General features: G+C 38.7%; 1 protein-coding gene across 24 annotated transcripts in view; it reads right to left on the minus strand.

Annotated features, from left to right (window-relative positions):
* The window catches only part of LOC105493516 (estrogen related receptor gamma), a 643,478-nt gene that overhangs the window by 292,638 nt on the left and 325,891 nt on the right, over positions 1-24,949 (minus strand). For 3 of the 24 annotated variants that reach the window (XM_024796488.2, XM_071080694.1, XM_071080723.1), the window contains one exon: positions 7,139-7,186. The exons of 18 other annotated variants lie outside the window; for them this stretch is intronic. The gene's annotated coding sequence lies outside the window, so the exon portion shown is untranslated. Of the gene's footprint in view, positions 1-7,138; positions 7,187-12,460; positions 18,085-24,949 lie in introns of those variants that run through there. 3 more of the 24 variants (XM_011761205.3, XM_011761209.3, XM_011761217.3) reach the window with 3 other exon arrangements.

Here is a 24,949-nt window from a genome sequence, read left to right on the forward strand (position 1 = left end):
TGCACTCGCAAAAATTTTTCTTAGATTATTTTACAACAAACTCTGCATGAAATGTAGTGGCACATGAAGAAAAATTGCTTAGCTACAGTTGGTTTTGATGCCATACCATAGGAGCCATGGAGGGGACTCATTCAATATAGCTTTTCATGCTGTTCCCATTTCCATTTTCATAAGGCACCATGATCCCTTAGTGAAAAGAATTGCTCCTAGTCTGCTGCAGATAGGAATATGATCAGTAACCTCAAATCCCTTTCTTTGTAAAATCAGAAACATGCAATACAGTTAGAATTCAGAATTTCTATAAAACAAATTTCCCAGACAGGTATCTGAGGTTCCTGCTCCTTTTGGAAAATCCATATTTATCCTCTATGTCCACCACTCAGTCTCTAAATTTTACTGCCCTTCTGGTCCCACAGTGTTGGCTAAAATCTGGATATTTCTGATCATGCTTCTTTGGTGCTAATCGTGAACACTGAGCAGGCCAGTATTTGGATGGATGACTGGGGTAGGAAGCCTCCACGATTGCCCCCAGTGATTCCCCCATCCTGGTATTTATATATTTGCATAGGCCCCTCCAATGTTGTACCAGGATTGGTCTGAGTGACCAACAGAATACAGCAGAGGGGAAGGTATGTCACTTCTGAGATTAGGTCATAAAAGACACTGCAACTTCTGTTTTGGCCTCTCTTTCTCTCTCTCTCTGTCAGATAATTTGCTTTGGGGGAAGCCAGCTGCCATGTTGTAAGCAGCCATATGGAGAGATCCATATGGTGAGAACTGAGACCTCCAGCCTACAGTCACGTGAGGGAGCCTGGAAGCGGATTCCCCTGCCCTGTCATATCTTCAGATGACTGCAGCCCTGTCCAACACCTTGAGTGCAACCTCACGAGAGACCTTGAGACAGAACCACCCAAATAAGTTACTCCCAGGTTCCTGACTCTCAGAAATTGTATAAGATTATAGATATTTGCTGTTTTAAGCGGTTAAAGTTTTCAAGTACTTTGTTATGTGGCCTAATACAAAGCAAAAGGTACTACAGGTTTTTGTTTTGTTTTGCTTTTCTTCTAATTTTTAAGTGACTTGAGGATAAGGGCCACATCTTATTCATCTACAGGTTTAGCAGAGTGCTTAAGGACATAGCAGATCCAATAACCATTTTCTGAATGAATGATCCTCTCCTTCCTGTTTTATCATTAAAGTAAATTCAATGACAATTACACTTCCAGACTTCTGGCTTAACTAAGGAATTTTTTTTTAATACTGTGGTTTAATCCAGAGAATACAGAAGAGAAAAAAATTCTGAAATGAGATCACTTTTTAGAAGGTCCAAGTTTTTAAATGCTCCTACCATTAAGAGTTCAATATAAATTTACAATGAGGCTCACTGAGCAATTTAGGAAGCCTTGGCCTTCTGCCTTATAAGCATTCATGATTACAAACTAAAACTTGGCCTCACCAGCTAAGACATGACAGCATGATGGGAAAGACTAAAGGCTGACGTAAGTGTAAAAGAAATAAACTCCTGTAGGTCTTGGGTTTAGGGAGCAGTATTTATACTCAATGCGACTTGGGGAGAAAAATTCCTAAAGGTAAGTCTCTCTTGGTAAATTAGATCACTTGGGGGGAATCCGGGAGTAAATACTTTCTCTGTTTCCGTAAGTAGGAACTATATTCTGCAGTAGCAGGAGTTAGTTCTGATAGATACTTCATAGTATATCCATCCCTCCAGATCCACCATCCCCCATAGTCTGATAAGTTCCTACTGGGAAAACACAGGTTACATAAAGGGGTAAAATAATCCCATTACCATGTAGAGAAATAAAGATGCATCCATTTGGAAACCTCTTAGGAGATGTGCTTGCTTGAGCTGACATTTACTAACAGAGCAACATTTCTCTTTTTTCCCACTGACTAAGCCCCTTTCCTAGACAATGATCTCCTCTGGGAGAGAGTTATTAGAATTATTACTCCAGAGTGTTAGTGAAAAGGGTTCACTGAGTAGAAAGAAGAAAAGCAAAGATTTTGCTCAGCACAGTTAAAGTTTTACCAAAGGGAAGTTCAAGTTGCATGAATGAAAAGGACAGCCTTTCACTGGGAAATAATTTCCCTGGATTGCACAGGCTATACCTTCAGGGAACATGAACCAGGATAATCTCTAGCCTTCTTCTCTTCAGGGAAAGAAACGACTCAGGAAATGCTATCTTTCTTGTCTCCACCCTAAACTAGGTGACAACTAAATACAGCTCAGGAAGCCAACGGTCAGAATCATTTTTTAGTTTTGTCGTCTAAGAAATTCACTAAAATATTAAAAGAGAAAATAACTGAATGGGGTGGTACAAAAAAGGGCCTCAGGTTCAGTTAATTTCTATTCCAGAAAACAAGCTTTGATTCTTGCATCACTTGACAAAGACTGCTTACTTCTCAAAAATGTGAGTACTGACCCAAAGACATGAAATAACACGTTCTAGAGACTAAACCTTAAACTAACCAGACTCACTGGAAAAATAAATGAACAGCTACGTTCTTTAATGTACATGTGTTTTTTCATTAAAATAAACAAATAGATTAAAATACATTAAATTTTATTTTATTGTATTTATTTTATTTTATGTATTTTCTTTTCTTTTTTTTTTTTTTTTTTTTTTTTTTGAGCCAGAGTCTCACTTTGTTGCCCCGACTGGAGTGCATTGGTGAGATCTTGGCTCACTGCAACAGCTCCCTGGATTCAAGCGATTCTCCTGCCTCAGCCTCCCGAGTAACCGGGATTACAGGCACGTGCCACCGCACCTGGTCTCTAAATTGTAATATATATGTTTAAAACATGAATACAATTCTAGGAAAACAAAGGCAATTTAAATTTTGAATCTTGGAATTTTGATGTTAAGAAGTTAAAGATTGTGATGTCTCCTTCCTCTCAGGAATCATCTGTAAAACAAGGAGACAAAAACAGAAAAACATTCTCCATCTTTGATGGAAATAGGAGTCACAGGTGAACCTGAACCACGGTATATGAAGCTACAAAGCAGAGTGCAGAATAGTAACTGATCAAGAGGTATACAGGAAGTGAACCATAAACCCAGACTGAATGGGATGTCAACAAGAAGCAGGACTCTTCTCCCCAAAATCTCAGGCATCATGGGGCATTGTATACCAGATATTGGTGTAGGTCATGGGTCAGGCCTGTGAGGCCTGGGGCTGAAAACAAGTGGGGCTGGCTGAAGTCGGCCTCAACTTCCTCCACCTACTTCCTAAAAGGCAGAGCAACCATTCTTCCTCCCTACTTTCTCTTTGTAAAAAATTAGCTAGAGAAGTTCTGATAACAGAAATAGAAGGAGCAGTGGGGTGAGGAAGAAGCAGAGGGGTGCTGTGGGACACCGTGCTGAAAATGAGAGCATTACAGGAAAGCATGCATACCCTTACCCCACTTCCCCACTGGGCTCCCAGATGCCCTCGGGCAATTGTATATCTCCAAGGCAGAACACTGCAGGACCCTGCTCTGGAGAAAAAGAATGTTCTAGCGAAAAGGCCCAGAGACACCAATATTTTGGGATGCCCTCAATAGCAACAACAACAATAGCAAAACTGGCTCCCTAGAAGATCACCCTAAAGTAGAAAGAACCCATTCACAGTTCCTATCATTGCATCTAAGGATCACTATTGCAGTGCCTCACTCTTAAATATGAAAGAAACTAGCATTTGAGTGGTTTCTTATCCTGTGTTATTAATAAATACACAGTCTTCCAAATCTTAAAAAAAAAAAAAAATCCTTCACTGGCCTCTACTGTCTCTTCTAGCTTTAATCCAATTTCCTTCCTTCTTCTCCCTGTCTCACTTTCTGAAGAACTTCATCTTCCACCTTCCCGAGCTCCTGGCATCTCTTTAACCCTGAGGTCTGATTTTACCACCAGCCCTCCCCACACTTTCTAACGTTCAAAGCCAGAAATTTCTTGGTGGATTTTCCTGCTTCTATGACACTCATTCCCAGACACCCAAGCTCAAAATGTCAGCATCACTTTTTTAAAAATTAAACTTCCTTAATTTTATTTATTTATTTTTGGCTTTTTTTAGACGTAGTCTCGCCCTGTCACCCAGGCTGGAGTGCAGTGGCACGATCTCAGCTCACTATAAATTCTGCCTCCCAGGTTCAAGCGATTCTCCTCCCTCAGCCTCCCGAGTAGGTGGGATTACAGGCGTGTGCCACCACTCGTGGCTAATTTTTGTATTTTTAGTAGAGACAGGGTTTCACCATGTTGGTCAGCCTGGTCTCGAACTCCTGACCTCATGATCCGCCTGCCTTGACCTTTCAAAGTTCTGGGATTACAGGCGTGAGCCACCACATGCGGCCTCCTATTGTTAACATCTCGCATTAGGATAGTACATTTGTTACAAATAACAGAACAATATTGATACATTATTATTAACAAAACTCCATACTGTATTCAGATTTTCTTAATGTTTACCTATTCTTCTTCTGTTTCAGGATCCCACCGAGGATGAGGATGTCATATTACACTGAGCTGCCATAACTCCTTAAGCTTCTCCTGAATGTCACCAAATACCTTCTCAGTTTCCATAAGTGGGAACTATGTTCTGCAGTAGCAGGAGTTAGTTCTGATAGATACTTCACAGTATACCCATCCCTCCAGATCCACCAACTCACATAGTCTGATAAATCCCTATTGGGAAAACAAAGGTTCCATAAAGGGGGAAAAAAATAAATCCCATTACCTTAGGATTTTCCTTGTTTTTGATGACCTTGATAGTTCTGATCAGGTCTTTTGTAAAATTCCTCAACTGAGATTTGCCTGATGTTTTTTGGGGGATCAGACAGGGGTTGTGGGTTTGGGGGAGGGAGAGCACAGACATAGAGTGTTGTGTTCATCACATCGTATCAAGGGTGTGTACTACCAACATGACTTAATACTGTTGATGCTAACCTTGATCACCTGCTTAAGGTAGTGTTTGCCTAGCTTCTCCCCTGTAAATTATTCTTTTCTACCCCTTATTTTGTACTGTACTTTTAGAAGGAAGTGCAGCTCACACTCAGGGACTGGAGAGTCATGCTCTACCTCCTATAGGGCAGAGTATCTATAGAGATTATTTGGAATTTTTCTCAGCATCACTTTTGACCCCTCTTTGGTCCTTCCTCCTCAATTTGTGCATTTTCCCAAAAGTAAGCAGTATGGTTTTGCCTGGAATCAGATCCTGTAATGCAAAACCCTGATTCTTTCCATTGAACCAAGAGAGAAAATTAATTATTCCTGGGACCTTAGGAATTATTCCTTCCATCTTTCCTTCTTCTTTCTCTTTTCTTTTCTTTCTCTTCCTCAACACATACTTCTTGTCTGCAACCTCCCAGGCATTGTATTAACTTTAGAAACACAGCAGTAAGCGAAAAAGACATTGTCCCCGAGGGTCCAAAGGCTTGTAATAGTGCCATCCAATTTAGCTAGGGAGTCACAGAAGACTTCCCTGAGGAGGGGACCTTTAAGATATGAATGGTAAGTCTATGAACAAATTCTTCTATAAGTAAGAGAGCACTCACGATAGAGGTCCTGCATGTGCAAAGTTCTGGCATGTGAGGGAGTCTGGAGGAAGCACTGTAGTACAGTTAACAAGGAAAAGAGGATGAAAAAGGCCTCCAGAAAGCCAGGAAGGGCTGCCTCCTGAAAATCCTGCAAGCTACTTGTGGTCATCAACAGCAGGGCAGTGTCATGACCAGATTGGAATTTTAAATAGATTGTTACAAGGGAAGAATCCTTTTAGGTAGTAAGAGTGGATGTAGGATAACTGGTTAGGAGACCTTTGCAGAAGTCCGGACTGAGGTGATGGTAGCTTGGCTTAGAGTAGGAATTGTGGTGATCGAGAAAATTATACAGATTTAACAAACAGACTGAAATATGGGATCTTAGCTGAGGGAACTACACTCTCTTACCTTAGTTTCTTCATCTTTACAAGCGGGATAATAATATACCTACCTATGGAGCTGTTGTGGAATAATGGGTTAATATATGCAAAGCATTTAAAGAAGTGCTTGACTCATATTAATTGCCATTAATAATACCAGTTAAATTATCATGAAAAGGTGTCTAAATCATCACAGTCTTAGACCTAAATCAGCTGGAGAATCAATCCCCTCACTGACAAAATGAAGAGGCTTGGCTACATAATTTCCAAGACCTTCTCTAGTCCTAAATGGTTAATTTTCATAACCATTATTCTTTGCTAGTCCAAGAAGACTACATGCTCTGATGTAAGCTGTCCCCAAAGAGCCCACTCAGTAAATGTAACCTTATCTTACTTAACCTACACCTTTGCAATTTCTATCAGACCCTTTCAAAAACACCAACAAAGGGGGGAAAATATTCTCTTGACTAAGGAATTCCGATAAACATGAAATTGATTTTTCATTCCTAAACATTTCACATTCAGGACCAGCAGAATGTGGTCTACCATTTCTGTTGGTTTCAGAATGGTCCTGTCTTGCTTTTTCTTCCATATTCTAGAAGTATTTCCCCAGCAATACACCACCCACACAACCACAATTTAAACGATGATTTTGATTCCTCAGGATAGGAGGTGACGATTATAATCACTCAAGCAGAGAGGCACAATGAAGAGGGGCCCTTGACCTCCAGGAGCTCACAATTTACCTACCAAGGTAAGGTTAATCCATACAAAAGAAGACTGAATATAAGAATGTAGAAGTTATGAATGGTTTCTCAATTCAGACTCTAGATGGACTGGAAAGAATGCACAGGAAAGAAAATGAGGAATATGCAATGAGAGAAAGAGCCAAGAACACTGGCATATATGATCACAACTACGTTTTCATATCAGTAAAAGGTTTGCAAAATCTTACACACCAAGGGGACAAAATTTTGCTTCTCCCAATCCCAGGCACATCATACATTCATAAACACAAACTAGAAAAAGCAAAACAGAAACATTCCGGGCATTTCCATGGGACTGGGTGAATTTATCTGGAATGATAACTGCACACGTTTCATTAGTCAGTAATTTGGGATTATCACTTATGTAGCCCTAGAACTGTGTAATGTTCTTGAGGAAAGGGAGTCTCCCCCACCACCCCCCCAGAAAAAACCCCACATTTATTTGCAAATAAAAATATCCTTACTTATTGCCGTGAGGGGGAGAGGAATCTCAGCACTCAAATGAAATTATGCTAAAACAAAGAAAAGAAACAGAAGGTGCTAAATTAAGAAATGTAGATTAAAAATTCAGTTGTAAATAAGCTAACATTGCAGGTAAATTTGAACTAATAAAACAGATGATTTTACTGAAAACTTAACACCTCTCAACACAGCTGTCTGCCCAGTCAGGAAACCATTAACATACTGTCACCAGTACCCCCAGCACTTGATGATACGAATTCTAAAAACAATCCAGAACAACAAAAGGAATGAACCATCAAGCAACCAATGGCACATGGGCTTTCTCAATTGCCTTTTCATGGTGCACCACTGTACACTGAAAAATTTACAAAAGCAGCAAGAACACAGGCTGGACAAAAAAGGGAGGGAAGTGGTAGACAACTTTGAAAAGCAAGTACAAATGTTTCAAACAACACATAAGACTGCTTAAGCAACATCTATCCAAAATACACAGTTAATAAACAGGGATATACATAGGGGGTTGTTAAAAGCCATGAAAATACCCCTTTAATAATGATAAGTCATTATATACAGTACTATATTTTAATAAGAAAGAAACATCATTTTCTCAAATTGAAATACCAAGGCAGGGGTCCTTAATTACTTTTGTGCCAGAAGCTCCTTTGAGGATCTGATGGAAGCTGGGGACTTTCTCTGCAGAAAACTGCATATGCTCATAAAATTTAGTATTCCATTTCACAGAGGTTACTAACTCCCACCTCTGCCCATTGTCAAACTCATCCCTACATGAGTCCTCTGTTATCTTGTGGGTTCATATGTTAAAGGCTTATAAACTCATGAGTTTAGAAAGCCCTGTGCTAAAGAAACACGCTTTCAGACCTTAGGACAAGAGTTTGAAGGTGTTAATGTATTAACAAACTGAATAGGAATTATAAGAAACATTTCATTTAATTGTGTGGTATACAATGATATCCATTTAATTTCACACTAATTCTTTTTTTTAAAACGTTATTGTATATTTTTAAAGCATACAATATGTTTTGATATACACATAGTGTAATGGTTACTATAATCGAGCAAATTAACATATCCATCATCTCACGATTGCCCATTTTTTATTTATTGCAAGTGCACCTAAAATCTACATTTTTAGCAAAAATTCCAAATACAATACTATTAACTGTAGTCCTCATGTTGTACATTAGATCTCTAGACTTGTTCATTCAACATATTTGCTATTTCAGAAGAAAATTAATTGAATTTTTTGAGATGGGATCTTGCTATGTTGTCCAGGCTGGACTCGAACTCCTCCTGTCTTCAAGTAATCCTCCTGCCTTGGCCTCCAGAGTAGCTATGGCTACAGGCATGCCAGCACTCCTAGTTCTATATCAGCCATTTTGTATCCTGTGACCTACTACTACCTACCGCATTTCCGACAACTCCCTGCCCCCTGCCCTTGTTAACCACTGTATTATTCTTTATCACTCTGCATTCAACTTTTCTTTTTCGAAGATTCCACATATAAGTGAAATCATCCAGTATTTATTCTTCTGTGTCTGGCTTATTTCACTTAATGTACTGTCTTTCAGGTTCATTCATGTTGTGGCAAATGAAAAGATAACCTTCTTCTTAAAGGCTGAATAATATTACATTGTAAAAATATACCACAGTTTCTTTATCCACTCATCCATTGATGGACACTTAGGTTGTTTTCATATCTTGGATGTTGGGAATAATGCTGCAATGAACATGGGTGTGCAGATAGCAGATATCTTTACAAGGGAGTGATTTCATTTCCTTTGGTTATATACTCAGAAGAGAGATTGTGGGGTCACATGGTAGTTCTATTTTTTAATTTCTTTAGGAATGTCCATACTGTTTTTATAATGGGGGCACTGATCTACATGCTCACCAAGAGTGTACAGCGTTTCCTTTTCTGCAAACCTTTGCCAACATTTCTTATCTCTTGTCTTTAAGAATAGCCATCCTAACAGGTGTGAGGTGATATGTCATTGTGGTTTTGATTTGCATTTCCCTAATGATTAATGATATTGAGCACCTTTTCATAGACCTGTTGGTCATTTTTCTGTCTTCTTTGGGAAAATGTATATTCAGGCCCTTTACCCCATTCTTTAAAAAATTGGATGGTTTTCCTGCTATTAAGTTGTGTGAGTTACCGATTCTTGATAATGAGGAGTTGATTTCTACTTCAGAGGGAATCCTGCTTATCTGTTTTTCCATCTGGTCCCTATTGCGTACATTTGAGGCATCCCATTACTCAAAAATACTCTGCAGGTGGAAAGCAGGAAACATTTTTTAATAAAAAGAAGAGACAAAAATGAGCTAGTTGTACACTTGTTAGATCTGGTAATCAGTTTGTTTGCTTACTTATTCAATCAACAAACCCTGAATACTGACTATGTGTCAGAATAATGGTTAAAAAAAGACAATGTCCCTTCCCTCAAAGAGCAAACCATGCAGTGCAGTGACTGGAGAAGCATCAAACTAGGCTGTGATGCTGTGTGGACAGCCTGAGCTGTGCTTTTTTCTGCTTGGGGAAGTGTGGAAATTGAGCCTTATGGAGGCCAAGCAAGTTTTACCTAGGGAAGAAGGAATAGCAATGCACATCTTCCCAAGAAAATGAGGCATTGGGACAAAGGAAGTGGGAGGATTGCAGTTTGCTTGGGTCAAACTGGACATTTTTAGAAGAAGCATGGCAGTAAGAAAAGTCAAAAAAGCGAAAATTCACTGAGCAGTGTCTGATATTGCCAAAAGCTGGCTTAAAATATCCAATAAAAGTTGTAGTTGGAAAAGAAATAGAAATGCATGAACAAAATCAAATAACTATATTCAGGACCAGCTACATAATTTGTGGGGACCCGTGCAAAGTGAAAATATCAGGCACCTCGTTGAAATATTATTAAGAATTTCAAGATGGCAACAGCAGAGTAGTAAACCAAGCACAGGGCACTTCTGAGCACGGGGCCCTGTGTGACTGCACAGGTGACACATCCATGAATTCTGATTGTATTAGACAGCAAATATCAGATGTTTATGCCCATCCTTTACTACCCCAGTTAAATATCCCCTATTTCTCAAAATGATGACCAAGAAGCACTTAATATGTGCTAAGCACCAGGCTGGGAACATTATTCACTTAATTTTCTCAGCAAACCTATGAGCTAGATATTACTATTCCCACTTATAGATTATAAAACCAAAGTTAAAAGAGGAAAAGCAATACTAAAAGGAAAAGTGATTTTACATATCTTGAAGACATTCCCTCAATTTCTCATGCCATGCCGTTTTAGTGAGTGCTCTATCGTCTTTCGGATGTGCGTATTTTCTTTTCTTTCTGTGGGTTCGTGTTTGCCTGGGCCATGAAAGTCCAGATTCTGTGATATCAGCCAGGGAGTTTGCACTCATATGAGTAAAAACTGGAGTGAGAAGAGCCACAGTTCACCATCCCAATGACGTTACCCCACAACGTCCCCCAACAGCTTTCTCTGGTAAGAACGTTGGGTGGATGTGGAGGGAACGGAATGCTGGCACACTCAGAAATGTCCCTTTTCAATACAGACACAGTTCTAAGGATAAATTATACATTGAAATAGCACATCCACACTACACAAGTACAAAATCTATTTTAAAAGAAGTTATTACATCTTCAGAACCTACAGTAATTTCTGATTTCTCCCTGCAAACCTCCAGTTAATAGTTTCTTGAAACAAAGGCCCAGTAGAGTGTTCAGATTCTTGAGTGTCCCCCGCCCCATCACCAAATGCTGCTGAATAACCAACCTATGACAATCCACAAAATCCACTTTTTCCACTTACAGATGAGAATAAGAACTGCCACAATCACAACAGAATATTAATTCAACAGTAAGCACCAAAGAATCTAAATATTTACTAAAATCCCTTTGATTTTTGTCTAGACGTTGTTTTAGCTTATTTGAACAGGACATTCCTCTTACATTTTGGGCGGGAGGAGTTTGGTGGTGTATTCAGGGCTCTCTGTCGAGCCTCTGCCTTTGGTCTTAGCTGTACTCACACAATCCCTGCAGCTCCGAGCCCTTAGTGTGATTAATAGCTCTGCCAGCCATTCTTATTTAAAAACTATTCCTACTTTATATCTTTTTTCTACCCGTCCCTGATTTTCTCTGATCTTTATTTTGCCCCCAAGTAAAAATTACCCACTGTTAAGAGTTTTGTTCCCACTCCAAAGCCTTGTAACTTTATTCCACATCTTTTTGTTTTGGGGAGCTTTTGTTGAATAGATAATAGGGCAAAGCCTACCCACATTAAACAAGTAACTGACCAAAAGGTTCTAACATAGGTTAATAATCTGCCAGTACCTCTCTCCCTCTATCTGCCCTCCCTTTCCAAATCCACAATTTTAAGCCAGGAGAAAAAAAAATATTCATACCACCAAATGGTATACCCTCTCACACCAAGCAAGCAGCACTTCCCTTGTTCTGCTTCTGCACTGGAAGTGTAAGTTGCATTTTCAAAATTATTCTGTCAGCTCTGTGACAATTTAATTTATTTATTTATTTATCCAGCTTCTCAACTCTGTTTGGGTAGCAATGTCTCGTCAATATCTCATTCAGGTGTAGCATGGAAAAGCCTAACAACCCCAGGCCGGCAGCCAAGCTTACCAGTGACTGACGCTCGCTTAACTGAGCAAAGATTTGCTCTGCACAGAGTGGGGCTTGACTATACAAGAACCAGTAGTGACAGCAAGGATGCCAGCTAGAATCCTAACAAAGCTACTTCCAACTTGTGCTCAGGCAAGTGGAACCAACACTTAAACTGAATGTTAAAGGGCTTCAATCTTGGTACCTTTTTTTTTTTTTTCCCCATCATTTACCTTCTGAATAAACCCTGGGATTTTAGAGGGAAAACAGCACATTAGCACACTTAAATCACAAATCCTTGTACCTTTTTAAAAGGCTGTTGAAGATTTATTAACTTGTAGGAGCAATCATTTAATTGCTTGCTTCTGCTACACCACACACTTTTTTTTTTTTAAATGACCAAATTAAACCTGCTGCACAAATTTGTGCTTTGAAGTTCATGCAAAAGGATCATTCCTTTGAGGGAGTGATAAAAAGAAGAATTAAAATGCTCTCCTTTGGTACAAATGTCCACACATACCCCCCTTCCCCACCCAAGATACCTTCATATTACAGAAGCAAATCTGTCTCGTTTAAATGTTTCTAATTCATTTTCTAAGCCAGGTCAGAATTTCATTGTCACATTTCCCTCTGCAATTTCAATGAAAGCCCATAGCATTTACAAATGGAGGAACATTGTACTTACAATTTTGGGATGTGTAATGCAGCTGTGTATCTTATGAAAAAACTGTTATGTTTATTTTTGCTGTCCTTCCTGTTCAAAGACAACACCACGCTTGGTATAGCTGAAGAAACTAGTAAGAAACAGAAAGTCCTTTCCACACCACGAACATGTGAAAACTATTCTTTGAATCGAGATGCGGTGGCAGTAAGCAGTCTGTTGTTTGAGACTTTTGTCTCTTAGATCAAATTCAGCCCAAAGCCGATGAGATGATTTAACATCTAACCTCACTGAATTTGGTGACATGCAACTGCAGAATCAAATATTTAGACTAATTTCCCACTTCACCAATAAAAACAGTATAGACATGAATCGGTACACACACAACAGTCCCCTGATTTGCACATCTGTTGAGTTAGCTAGCAGTATTCCAATGCTGTGTGTGGATAACTAGACAGTGTCAGAGTGACAGAGGCAGTGCATCTCGGTTTTAAAGTGCTGGATGCCTCTTACTTGGAAAAGAGCTCTGTTCCATTGCATCAGACACCCAGTAACACGATACCATGAACCTATGTGAGCATCACAAGTCCGGGCGGGTCACAAGTGAAATTCCCTTCGTTGCCAATTGAGATTGACATGTGCTGTTGTCATAAATATCACACTGTCCAATTTGGTCAAATTGGTGGTCTTGACAATAAACAAAGGTACAGTCTGTCAAACTGAAAGGCATTTGCCGTGCTCAAGCATTAGGCTTCCGCAATGCCAATTTGCTGAATCTCTGTTAAAACACTGTTTTGTAATTGAAAAGAAAAATAAAAAAGAATTTTTTTTTTAACTTTTGGGTATTTGATTTTGTTTTGGCTTTGTTTATTTGTTTTTGTTTCAGTCTGCTTGTCAAGGCATTTAAGCCCAGAATACTACAAAGGGAAATAAGTACAGCCTCCCTGCCAGGGACATAAGAGTGTATGAATTTTGAAGGAGAGAAGATGACTGGAAGGCTGTTATAACTCCCTCAGAACCCAAACCTGGTTAGCTGGGAAACAGCATTTCTTCAGAGCCATCCTTTCTTTTCTCTATGGGACTTGGAACCTGGATGCTATAATTGAAAGCCAGTGTATTAAGCATAACACATCAAACTACTGTTAACACCCAGCCTCCTGCAAGGCTGCCTCCTAACAGCTCTGTTTTCTGCCTACAGTATGTGCAAGCAAGTGGAACCATCACATGCCCTGCATGCTAAAGGCCGCAGCCTTTGTCTTCTCCAAGTTCTGTCTATTTCAGAGGCTAACACGCAGCAATTAGTCTAATTAATGTGAAACAATGAGCTGTGTTACCACTTATCAAATTGATTGTTCCCCTATCAAAACAAAACAGGCTGGCTTTTTGATGTAATTTCAAGAGATGATTTGAAATGTCATGTTGCTGCAAGCCAATTACCTTATGACTAGAGTCACGGTCAACAGAATACATAATTAGCATGAGTTTGGGAAGGCTGCTTACTGCTAGTATGTTAATTAACTGTCTTTTGTCATAAAACAAAAAGGTTGTACGAAAGGTTTTGAAATAGGTCTTTTTTATTTACATTTCTTTGTGCTTATCAACGTGAGGCATGACAATGCAAAAGAATAGAAAATTTTAATTCCACTACTTCAAATTAATATCCAGCTGCAAGGTCAGGCATAATGTGCAGGCTGCAATACCATTCACCTCACTCTAGTCCTGCCCCAGTGTATTATATTACTTGTGGAGTTAAATTAAGTATCGGGTAAAACTCAAATGTAAGAAATACTGAGCTTGAGGAAACAAATCCCCTAATAGACTTCTTCGGGGTCTCACATGTTTTTGTGTATCTTGCCAGGGCTGGACAGTGCTAGGTTGCCCTGGGAATTACATTCAGGTGTCAGCTTTCTACTTCAATCTTGAAATTTGGAGAGAATAAACCCATCATCAAATGATGTTATTGCCTTTACCTCACTATGGTCGAGATAGAATGCATAATGAGCACCTGTGGGCTTGTAAAGGGATCCTATCTGTGAGGCCAGGGCTCCGTAACTCATCTGTAGCTTCCTCTCGTATGTGATAGCTTGGCAATTCCACATTCTTGATTAAGGAACCAATTCTGAATTTCTTGAGCTTTAATGCATTCAGGGAGTAGCTATCATCAGTAACTGACAATTAACAATCAAGTTCATGGCAGACTTATGCCATGGTTTGACATGAATACTAGCAAACTAGCTTCTGGTTTGGAGAACAAGTTGGAAGTCCCTCGAATTCTAATACAATTGTTCCACTGTCTAACGGCATTGTTTCACCTGCAAAGACAGTTGGGAGAGGTTCTCTTGGGGATCTCAAAATTTTCTATGAGAAATGTGTTACCATTTTGTGGGTGCTTAAAAACCCTTCAATTTTTCTCTGGATGTGGTTCAGGTCTGATAGTCATATTAGAAAGCTGCTCAGGAGTCTGAGAAAAATGCATTACATTGCTATTTTCAGATCAGTTTAATTTACAAACTAGACTTTCTGTTCTAACTTGTTTCCATCTTTCTACATAGTTTCTTTTATTTCTGATATCATTAAAATCCTTAAAATATGATATGGAAAATATTAGATAAAGGGGGGCAATGCTTTTTCTTTTGGAGTATGGGTTTCTCATTTTGGTGATGCAGGGCAAAGAACTTTGGGGTACAGATATTTGACAGAAAGGAGGCAGATCTCAGCCGTGTTAGACGGGAGAGGACAGGAAGTTTCTGGTATTCTCTTAATCTCTTTGTAGCAGATTCTCTTCCCTTTGCCAATAAAAAAATTCATCATGAATTGTAATTATGGTCTTTACAGGGAGTAGATGGGTGAAAGAGAACCAAGATGAGGATGGCTACCTGAGAAGCCTGGCTCATTAAATAGTAGTAATAGCTAACCATTGCTGAGTGCTTTCTTGGTGCCAGGCATAGTACTAGTCCCTTTCTACATTTCAGACAAACCACAAAGCCCAATAGAGTCATGGGCTTAGTATGTGAGGTAGCTAACAACAACAAAATATGTGCTATTTTCACAGCTTGGCATGGAGACTCTAGAGTGTCTGACACACTCTTGTTTTGGAATCAAAAGGTCTGAGAACCCTATAGTTGAGTGAAATCTTAGAAACATACTTAACCTCCCTTCCAGTGTGGAATTCTTTCTATTCTGGCCCTGACAGATTGAAATGAGACTCCTTTCAGGGAGGAGTCTCTCTGATGGAATTTGGAGAAACATCCAAATATGTTCCAAAAGTTTTTGGATTGGTGCCGATAAGAAAATTGAGAATTCTTGATGCTTGGTTGCTACTATATTACTCTATAGCTAAGGCAGAGCTCATATACTTAGCTACTCTATAGCTAAGTAAATTACTATATTACTCTAAAGCTAAGGCAGAGCTCATAGATAATGTGAGGTGCTATACTTCCAAACCTGGGTCATTTAGAAGGACAAGACAAAATCCATGTAAAAAGGCTTGGCTGAATAAAAGTCCTGTCTGAACGAGTCTTGGGTGAGTCTCAACGAGAGAGCATCAATGAATCTAAAATTTATTTATTTATGTATTTCTTTATTGAGACAAGCTCTGTTGTCCAGGCTGCAGTACAGTGGCATGCTCATGTCTCACTGCAGCCTCAACCTCCCAGGCTCAAGCAGTCCTCTCACTTCAGCCTCCTAAGCAGCTGAGACTACAGGCAGGTGCCACTCCACTGGCTAATTTTTGTATTTTTTGTAGATGGGGTTTCGCCATATTGCCCAGGCTACTCTTGAACTCCTGGGCTCGAGCTATCTGCCTGCCTCAGCCTCCCAAGGTGCTGAGATTACAGATGTGAACCACGGTGCCAGGCCTGAATATACAATTTTAAATGTGGAGACTATAACATCAGGTTTGATCATAAACAAGTGCAAAGGTTTACTTGTAATATTATTTGCTCCCAGCTCAGGTCCTAATTTGACCTTTCCTCAGTTGATAAAAATCATTAAGCAGAACATCAAGTTTCATATGATATAATTCTGTCAAAGAATTTACCTCCTTTTTTTTCCCCTCAAATGGGAAAGAAAGAAGAAAAGAGTTAAAAGGGAGGGAAAGAAAGGAGGGAGAGAAGAAACTGTTAAGTCACTATTAGTTGCCAGGCACAGTGCTAGCTTACATGTTTACGTACTTTCGTACAGGGCACTATGCTAAATTTTTGTACTACCTCATCAAGTTCTCATAGCAACCCTGCAAGGTGTGTACTACTTTTCCAACTATATATTTTTGTCAATGTTAGTGATAAGTCAAGAAGCCTTAGAAAGGATGATTAAGCCAAGGCTCTGAAACTGACTTTGACTCTAAAATTCCAGTCCTTCCAACTACACAACGCTGTTTGGTGTTTTTATTGTTGTTTTTAAATTTTATTGTAAAAGCTGAACTGAACAAGGGTCTGACTGTTTTTTACAGTAAAAAAATTAAAAAAGAACATGAGAACACCTCCAATTGTCATCCTTAAAAATGGAACAAAATGAATTGGGGACAGTAACTAGCTCCATCCTATCAAGCAGTATGATGAGTTACATTTCCATCATTTGAGGTCCTGAGGATGAGGGATTTACGGAATGCTGAGTGATAGCAACATTTTTATTCTGAATTCCAAATGTTTTCCTGAAATTGAAGAACATTTTAAGACAAATCAGTGTGTTTAATAAACAAGGTATTTTGGTATGTTGTTCTCCTTAAACCCTAAAATTCCTCAGAAATGTTTTCTTCAGTTTTAAGCAAACCTTGAACACGTGCAGAAAACGAGTACTCAATGGAAAGCAATGTCTTCACCAGCCCATCTAACAGGTGGGCCCTCAAGCCAACAGGACTGTTGCTCTTACCACAGAGGTAAGGGTAGAGGAGGGCTCTCTGGAAGGACCAGGGTGTGGCACAGCAAAGGGGCATGAAATGAGCTGTCCTCACAGACACATTCTTGAAATGGCAGTCAGGCACTTGGCTCGCCTCCAGCACCTTGCACAGGGCCAAACATCTCTTTATGTCAGAACAAATTGGGCAAGCCTCAAATCTTTCTTCTTTTCTCTGACTTCAATGAGATGAGTGTATAAGCTCAGGGAATGAATGAGGAAGAGAGAGACAGAAAGGGGGAGGAAGAGAGAAGGACAGTTCACTTCACATGAAAGCACTATGACACAGCTAGACACCTGCAAATTGTTCCTGGGAGCTCTTAGAATCCTTTATGAGTGGTGGTGGTGGTGAAAACAGAGAAGCAGCAGGGCCAAGTCACCACTTTCCTGCACTCAGATCACCAGGACTCAAGTTCCTTCCCCATACCTGCAACAGACACTTCAAGACATGCCTCCATGCCTTTGTGCAAATGGCAGGAACACTTGGCCCTTTTTTCTATGCTATCTATTCCTTTTGCTCTTGCTTACAACCTGCTTATCTATGTTCGGAGCATGCAGCATTATAAATTAATCCTTACATGATTTCACAGTGGCATATATGTCAGTGTTTCTGTATGTTAAGTCTCAAAGAAAATGTAAAAGTCCAGAAAGTATCCAGCTGGGAAGATGGCAAGACAGCACACAACGGGAGGAGACACAATGTTAGAGAACAGTTGGAAAGCCTCAAAATATATTTGATAAAAAGACAGTGGTATACAGAATGTGGTGGTCAGCAATAGAGGGCAGAATATATATATATATATATAAATATATAAAATATATCATGGATACATATACACATTCATTCCCTGAGCTTATACATATATGAATACATATATATGTATATATACCTATATATGTATCCATTATATACTATATGGTATATAGTTTATATATAAAATCTGCCTTCCAAGTATTGCTTTTTGGAAAGTAGAGCTAATTCTTAAACAAAAATGGATGTGTGTGTGTGCGTGTGTATGATATATACATATATAATATAACTCTATGATATATATAACTATGATATATATACATGTATATATAACTTATATATAACTATGATATATATACACATATGTAACTCTGTGATATGTATGTGTGTATATATATACATATACATAACGTTATGATATATATATACACATATCCATTTTTAAGTAGCCTCACTTTCCAAAAAGCAATATATTTAGGAACAGACCAATAGAAGAGGCATAGAGAAACTAAAATGTAACCTGGCTTTATGCACAGCCCTGATCATACCACATCATTGGGCCCTGTTTTGAGAGGCAAAAATAAATTTCAGAAACTAAAGAGAATAACAATGAGTAAAATACTGGATTACTGGATTTAGCACAAATATGAAGAACGTGAATTCGACAAAGATTATTTTTTAAATATGAGATGATGGTTGCTCTTGAGGAAATATTTGGTATGGGAGAAGATGGGACCCATCAAATAAGATGAGATAATATAAATATTTCATTTAGTCGTTATCATCTCTTTATGATGATGAGAAGACATTATTATCATATTTTTTATTCTAACTCATACAAAAATGGTCAATCTTCCACATTTGTAATGGGCTACAGCACACTAATCTTAGTTTGGCATAAAGCTCATACAAACCACTCAATATTTTCAATATAAATGTAATGACTTCTGATTTTAGGGAAACATAACAATGCTCAAAAAAAAAATCACGAGTTAACTCTAACCTCTCCTATTGGTCATTTATGTAAGTATGTGCACTTGCAAAAAATAAAATAAACTTTCTGCATATTCATTATGAAGAAGACAGATGACAATCAGTAGGAGAGACAGCAAATTTCTTCTTGAGGATTAGGCTCCAATTGGTTGAATTTCAACATCAACCTGGCAATTTTACTATTAAGTCAGCAGAAGTGAGTTCTTATACACTATGCCACTTACTACCGGAGAACATCAGGCAAAGGGAAAAGAACACGCTAGAATAAATCGTGCATTATTTCTGGCATTAGTTAAAGGAACAGAGCATTATAAGAAAAAAATACAGTACCATTGATTTTTACAGGTGTTTAATACAGATAAGCTGAAAAAAGGGTTTCCATTTTAAGCCTAGTGATGGCTAAAGATGCATTCAAATATGTTCAAAAGCAATCTAAAGCCTTCTAAAATGGTGTTTAAGCTATTCAGGCAAAACGTAAATAGTTTTTGTCATAGTACTGAGGAATGTAGAACAAAAACAGTGTCCAAGGAGCTGACTCTGGCACACTGCCGGCCACTGTCAAATCAGGAGGGTCATTAAAACAGAGGTAATATTGTTTATCCATTACATGATCACAGGTTATTTAGGGAAAACAGTAACAGACCGTCCTTAGAAAGGTAGGAGGCATAATTACCCTGGAAATCTCCAAGTCCCACTCTCCAGAGAAGATACCAAAAGAAACAATTACGTTAAAGAGTCAAACGTATGCTTAAAGAGTTACTATATAAAATAACTAAATCCTTGATTTTTTTAACCTTGTCTGTTTTTAACGTATTTCTTTAAAATTCAATTTGAAAGAATAGGGAAATGTTTGCTTTTATTGAACAACCATAAGTAGATATACATTGAACTGCTTTGCAAAAACCAAATTTAAAAATAAGATTACATCTACACAACCATTCAATGGGTAATTTTTCTATTTACTTATTTTGGGGAGTCTCTTGGTCTCCAATTTCTGCAGAGCTGTGTGTTCATATAGTAGATTGCATAATGAACAAAGCAAAAAAAAAAAAAAAAAAAAAAAGAGCAACTATTTTTGACCACACAGACATAGCATTCATAGATGCTATAAGAACATAGGTTTGTTTTTGGCATTCTTCACTATGTACTGGGTTTTGTCTTCCTCTCTTTAGCAATCAGTCTGTCTTTCTTAGAAATAAATTTGGTAACTCTGGCTCAACTATAAATTCAATTTCTATGATTTCCAGCTCTTGTATGTCTTTTCAATCCACCCTCTTTTCTCCATGACCTTGGCCAGATACTCACTTCTCTTTCCTATTACTACTGTGATCATATCCTTACTGATGGTATAGTACATGCTCTTGCATAAACATCTAAGAAGAATTCATTGTTGACCAAAGTCCCTCAGGTCAATTGACCAACAAACATGAATTTAGGGTCTATTTTCTATGCCATATAGCAGTGAGGACAGGGCTGATATCAATGAGGACAGAAGGGGTTCCATATACAAAAATATCAGCCTCCATAACAAGTATTGGAATAATTGCAAAACATGATGTTAACTGAGACAAAAGAATGCTGCACAGCTGAACAGCTGAATGCTGTGAAGTACAAGCTAGAGGAATAACTAGAGTTAAGCTGGATGGGGTTGTTACACAGATGCCCAGTCACTAACAGATCTCGTGAGCTGTGATGGCTGATTCATGTTCTGGAAATGCTACAGTAGAAAACCCACGACTCAGATACTTTTGTCTGTTAAACACGTGATATGATCAGCTACAAGCCAGAGCACCTCAAGTAGTAACCTTGCCAAGCCTGGTTAGTGATAATTCTGGACACTAAGTGGCTCAGCTGTGACCCTCTGTGTGTCTCAGAGTTTCCGTACGGGAAATGTCATGGGACTCTTTTGAGTTATAAAGGACATGTTAAGGAAGACTTTGTGGTATCAGTTACTTAATAATATTCTGGAATCCCGTTATACTTGTAATATTATGGAACTTAGTTATAATGGGTCATGGAGTATGTCCCAACTCAGAGGATATCAGAATCTGTATAATACAGAGCTATAACTAGTATCTATTTCAATTCTACATAGGTTGGATGATAGGGTGGCAAGAACATACATTTTTTTGAAGCCAGAATATTAAGGTTCAAATCTTTGCTTGACCAACGGTGAGCAATGTTTGGTAAGTCATTTAAGTCCATTGGTGACTTGTCTGTAAAATAGTGAAATGGTAAAACCTGCCTTTTTCTGGGATGTCATAGTGAAGCTCAGGCAGGTGGATATGCATGAAAGTGATCATAAGTGTTTACATACTATACATGCATAATTGTTATCCTTCTTTCCCTAGATTTGTACTACAAAGCCCTGCTTATGTCGGGGGGAAATCATTCAGAAAACACAATCATTCCCCTAGGAAAGAATTCTTACCACTCTTGTGAATTTGAGGAATAGTATCTCAGTTGCATTAACTGGTGTTTATTAATGTATTATGAACCTCTGCTGTGGCATCTGATTCACAATAAAGAGATTAAGCATACTAATTTGTCATTTATTTTCCAATGCCTGCTTTCCTGCCTGCAGCACCACTAATATCCCAGGAGCTCCTCAACCCAATTATTTCCCATTTTGCATTACTGCTGAAAGTAGTGCTAATGTGCCCAAAAGGCTTTAGTCCTTGGTCATGAAAAGAAAAAAAAAAAAAAAAAGCGCTGTTTCTCTCCCCACCACAATGCTATTGTCATTTGCTGAGAAGAAACACCCCTGGACCACTGGGCCATATCTAGTAATCAAACCAAATTAGCAGCCTGACTGCGCTGTGGACATGAGCAGCAGACCTGTGCTTATTTAGTATTTATTTTGGGGGTAGAAGAGAATTCCATCTGTAGAATGAAATTCACAACCTAGAGGGAGTTGAATTATATGACGGTTATATACACAAACTGTTTTGTTTGCTTGTTTGGGGAATTGCTGGTCAAAATCACTCAAATAACTAGTGAACTCAACTTTTTCATCTCAAAAAATTAATAAGCAGTTGTTTAGCCCAATCCAAATATTAACCTGCAAACTAATTTGTGAATATAGACACAACTCATTATTAACAGAAGCAGCATAAAGATTTCTCATTTTCTATGCTTTTAAATCCAGCCTTATAAATGGTTTTTAACCTAACCATGTAATATTTCTACCACCTTCCTCAGTCTTTCACTTTGAAATGTGCTTTTTGCTCATCCCAGGAGTTTCTGTATTGCTTCAGGCAAAATACTCCAGGATACCTTCACAACTATAAACTGTAAACATTTCTCTGCCTTTTTCTGTCCAAGGCTCAGAGTCCGTTTAAATGTCAGTGGATAGTTTCAGAAACATACAAGACTCCACAGTCGCCAAAAATAATTATTGTCAAAACTTGCCAATTTCCCCAAGAACGTAAAACTTATATTTTTAAAATTTGATAATTTTAGCTATGAGGAGAAACTAACTGAAAGCAGATTGTTATTTATTTCAAAGATGTTCAGCACCAAAGATGAGATGCAGCAGATTAAGTTAATCTCTATAAGGTTATTTCTTACCATTATTTTCTTAAATCCTCCCCTCACTTTAATCAAGAATAGGAATGTTAAGGGCTTGACGCAGGGAAGAAGCATAGATTAGTGGTTAGCATAATAGCGTGAAAGCCAGGAAACGTGAAATCTATTCTGGGCCAAGTGATCTTAGGTGAGCACATTATTTACAGCCTCAGTTTCTCCATATATAAAACCAAAAGCATTGCACACACTGAAAATGAGAGCTTCACTGTGCTGACATTGTTCAGTGCTGACTATGTGCCCGGCACCATGCTCAGGGCTTTAAAAGGATTACCTTGTACAATATTATTATCTACTGCTTAGTAGATAATATTATCATCCAAAGTTTACAAATAAGGTAACTGAGGTACAGAGACGTTAAGTGAATGGCCACACAGCTGGGAGCCAACTGTGGAGGCTGAGCGCTAACCCACAGACAACACTGCTCTCTACATTGTTGGTTTAGCATTATCTGGAAGGGCTTTGAGGAGTGGGATATGCTACACACCTAATCCAGAAAATTTCCAGAATAGTGGCCCAGATTTTTCCCTCTTCTTTTGGGGCTCTGTGCCACCTGCCCTGGGAAAAAGACCACCCGGGCTCAGGCCTCCCTGGCTTGGCTGCACCTGGTAGCCCCCACATACTGCAGTTGCGACACAGCAGTGTTTTATCTGCCAACTGAACCCGAGACATTTGTGTTCGGTTCAGCGCAGCTGGTGGAGGGAGGCTCAGATTTCCGCCGCACTGAACACAATGAAGCAGCCCTGTCACAGGACCATTACGAAAGCACATGCTCCCCAGCTAATTTTTGTAGCATAAGAGTGTAGACTATTTAAAACTATTCCCCACCCCCAGCTCTTAAATGCCTGCCTAGGAGTCAAGTTCATCCAGGGGTCTATTGGCCATATGTTATTTGGTGTCACTTTTTTTCTGCATATTGGGGAACACACACACACACACAGAAACACACACACACACACACACACACACACAGAGAGAGAGAGAAACTGGCTTCCAGAGGAAAATGTTTATGATTGCTGGCAGCCTGGATACCAAATGGCTCACATGCAAAGTGTAAAGGAACAACGCTGCAGCTCCTCTGCTCAAACCTGGTGTCTGCAGGAAAAGCCAACTTGAACTTGACTTGCACAGATGCTAAAGAAATGCCTCTTTCACTACCCGCATTCATTGTGGATCATCAGAGTTAACTCGCCAAAATGGGAGCAAAGGTTTAAAGGTCTTACCACATCACATCCTGGAGTATTGTATGGAACATGGTTTCAAAATATATCACATTCATGGGTGTTCATTAGAAACAGTGGTCATTTAATAATAACACATCACATAATTGTGGACTTAATAGGAGCTATTAAAAATGATAAGTATGTGAGGTAATGCACATGTTAATTAGCTCAATTTAACCATCCTACAATGTACACATATTTCAAAACATGTTGTGCCTAATAAATATATACAACTTTTATTTGTCAATTTCAAAAAAAAAAAAAAAGAGCTACTGATCTTCACATTCCATGATGCTGGTTAAACAGTGAATACTAACACAATGCCTTTTGTGGCTAGGCCAAAAGCAAATAAGCATTAAGCTACGTTAAAGAATCATACTCTAAGAAACACACCCGAGTACCTTAACATATCTGGAATAAGGTTGCAAACGGTGCATGCCTAAGTTTCCTGAAATTCAACAGTTTTGACATGCAGTTGCTAGATCAATATTTGCACCTTTAAAAGATCTAAACTGAGTTAAGAGCTGCTTGGTATCCACTGAAATCTCACTGAAGGGAAGAGAAAAAAACAAATCATACATATGACTTTTAAGATGTTTTGAAACAAGTTCCCCTAAAAAGAAGGCTTTCAAAGAAGGCAAACATTGAAGATTTGCTAATAAAGAAAAATATCTTCCCAAATAAGTGATTCAAACAATGTGGGCATCTTTCAGGGCTTCAGTATGCTACTCAAGGTTTAGAGAAAACATTCCTTAAGCTTTCAGTAATCAGATATTCTCATTAGAAAACACGGACTGCCTTCTTTCAAATATCACAACCAAATTTAAACAATTTTGTAGGAAAGCATCAAAGGGTGCAAACAGTTGTTATTAAAGAAAGAGAACAATAAAAAAAAAAAAAAACACAGGTTTTGTGGGTCAATATGGAGCAAACTTTCTTAAAAGGGGAAATATTTTGGCAAAACTTACCCTAAACACACCTTCAAATAATGTCTGGAAGTTGTGAAAAGACCCTAGGAAATGAACTCTTCCCCTTTCTACAAATATTGAGAAAACAGCTACCAGATGC

The sequence above is a fragment of the Macaca nemestrina genome, chromosome 1 (genome assembly GCF_043159975.1).
Source record: "Macaca nemestrina isolate mMacNem1 chromosome 1, mMacNem.hap1, whole genome shotgun sequence".
Taxonomy (NCBI): domain Eukaryota; kingdom Metazoa; phylum Chordata; class Mammalia; order Primates; family Cercopithecidae; genus Macaca; species Macaca nemestrina.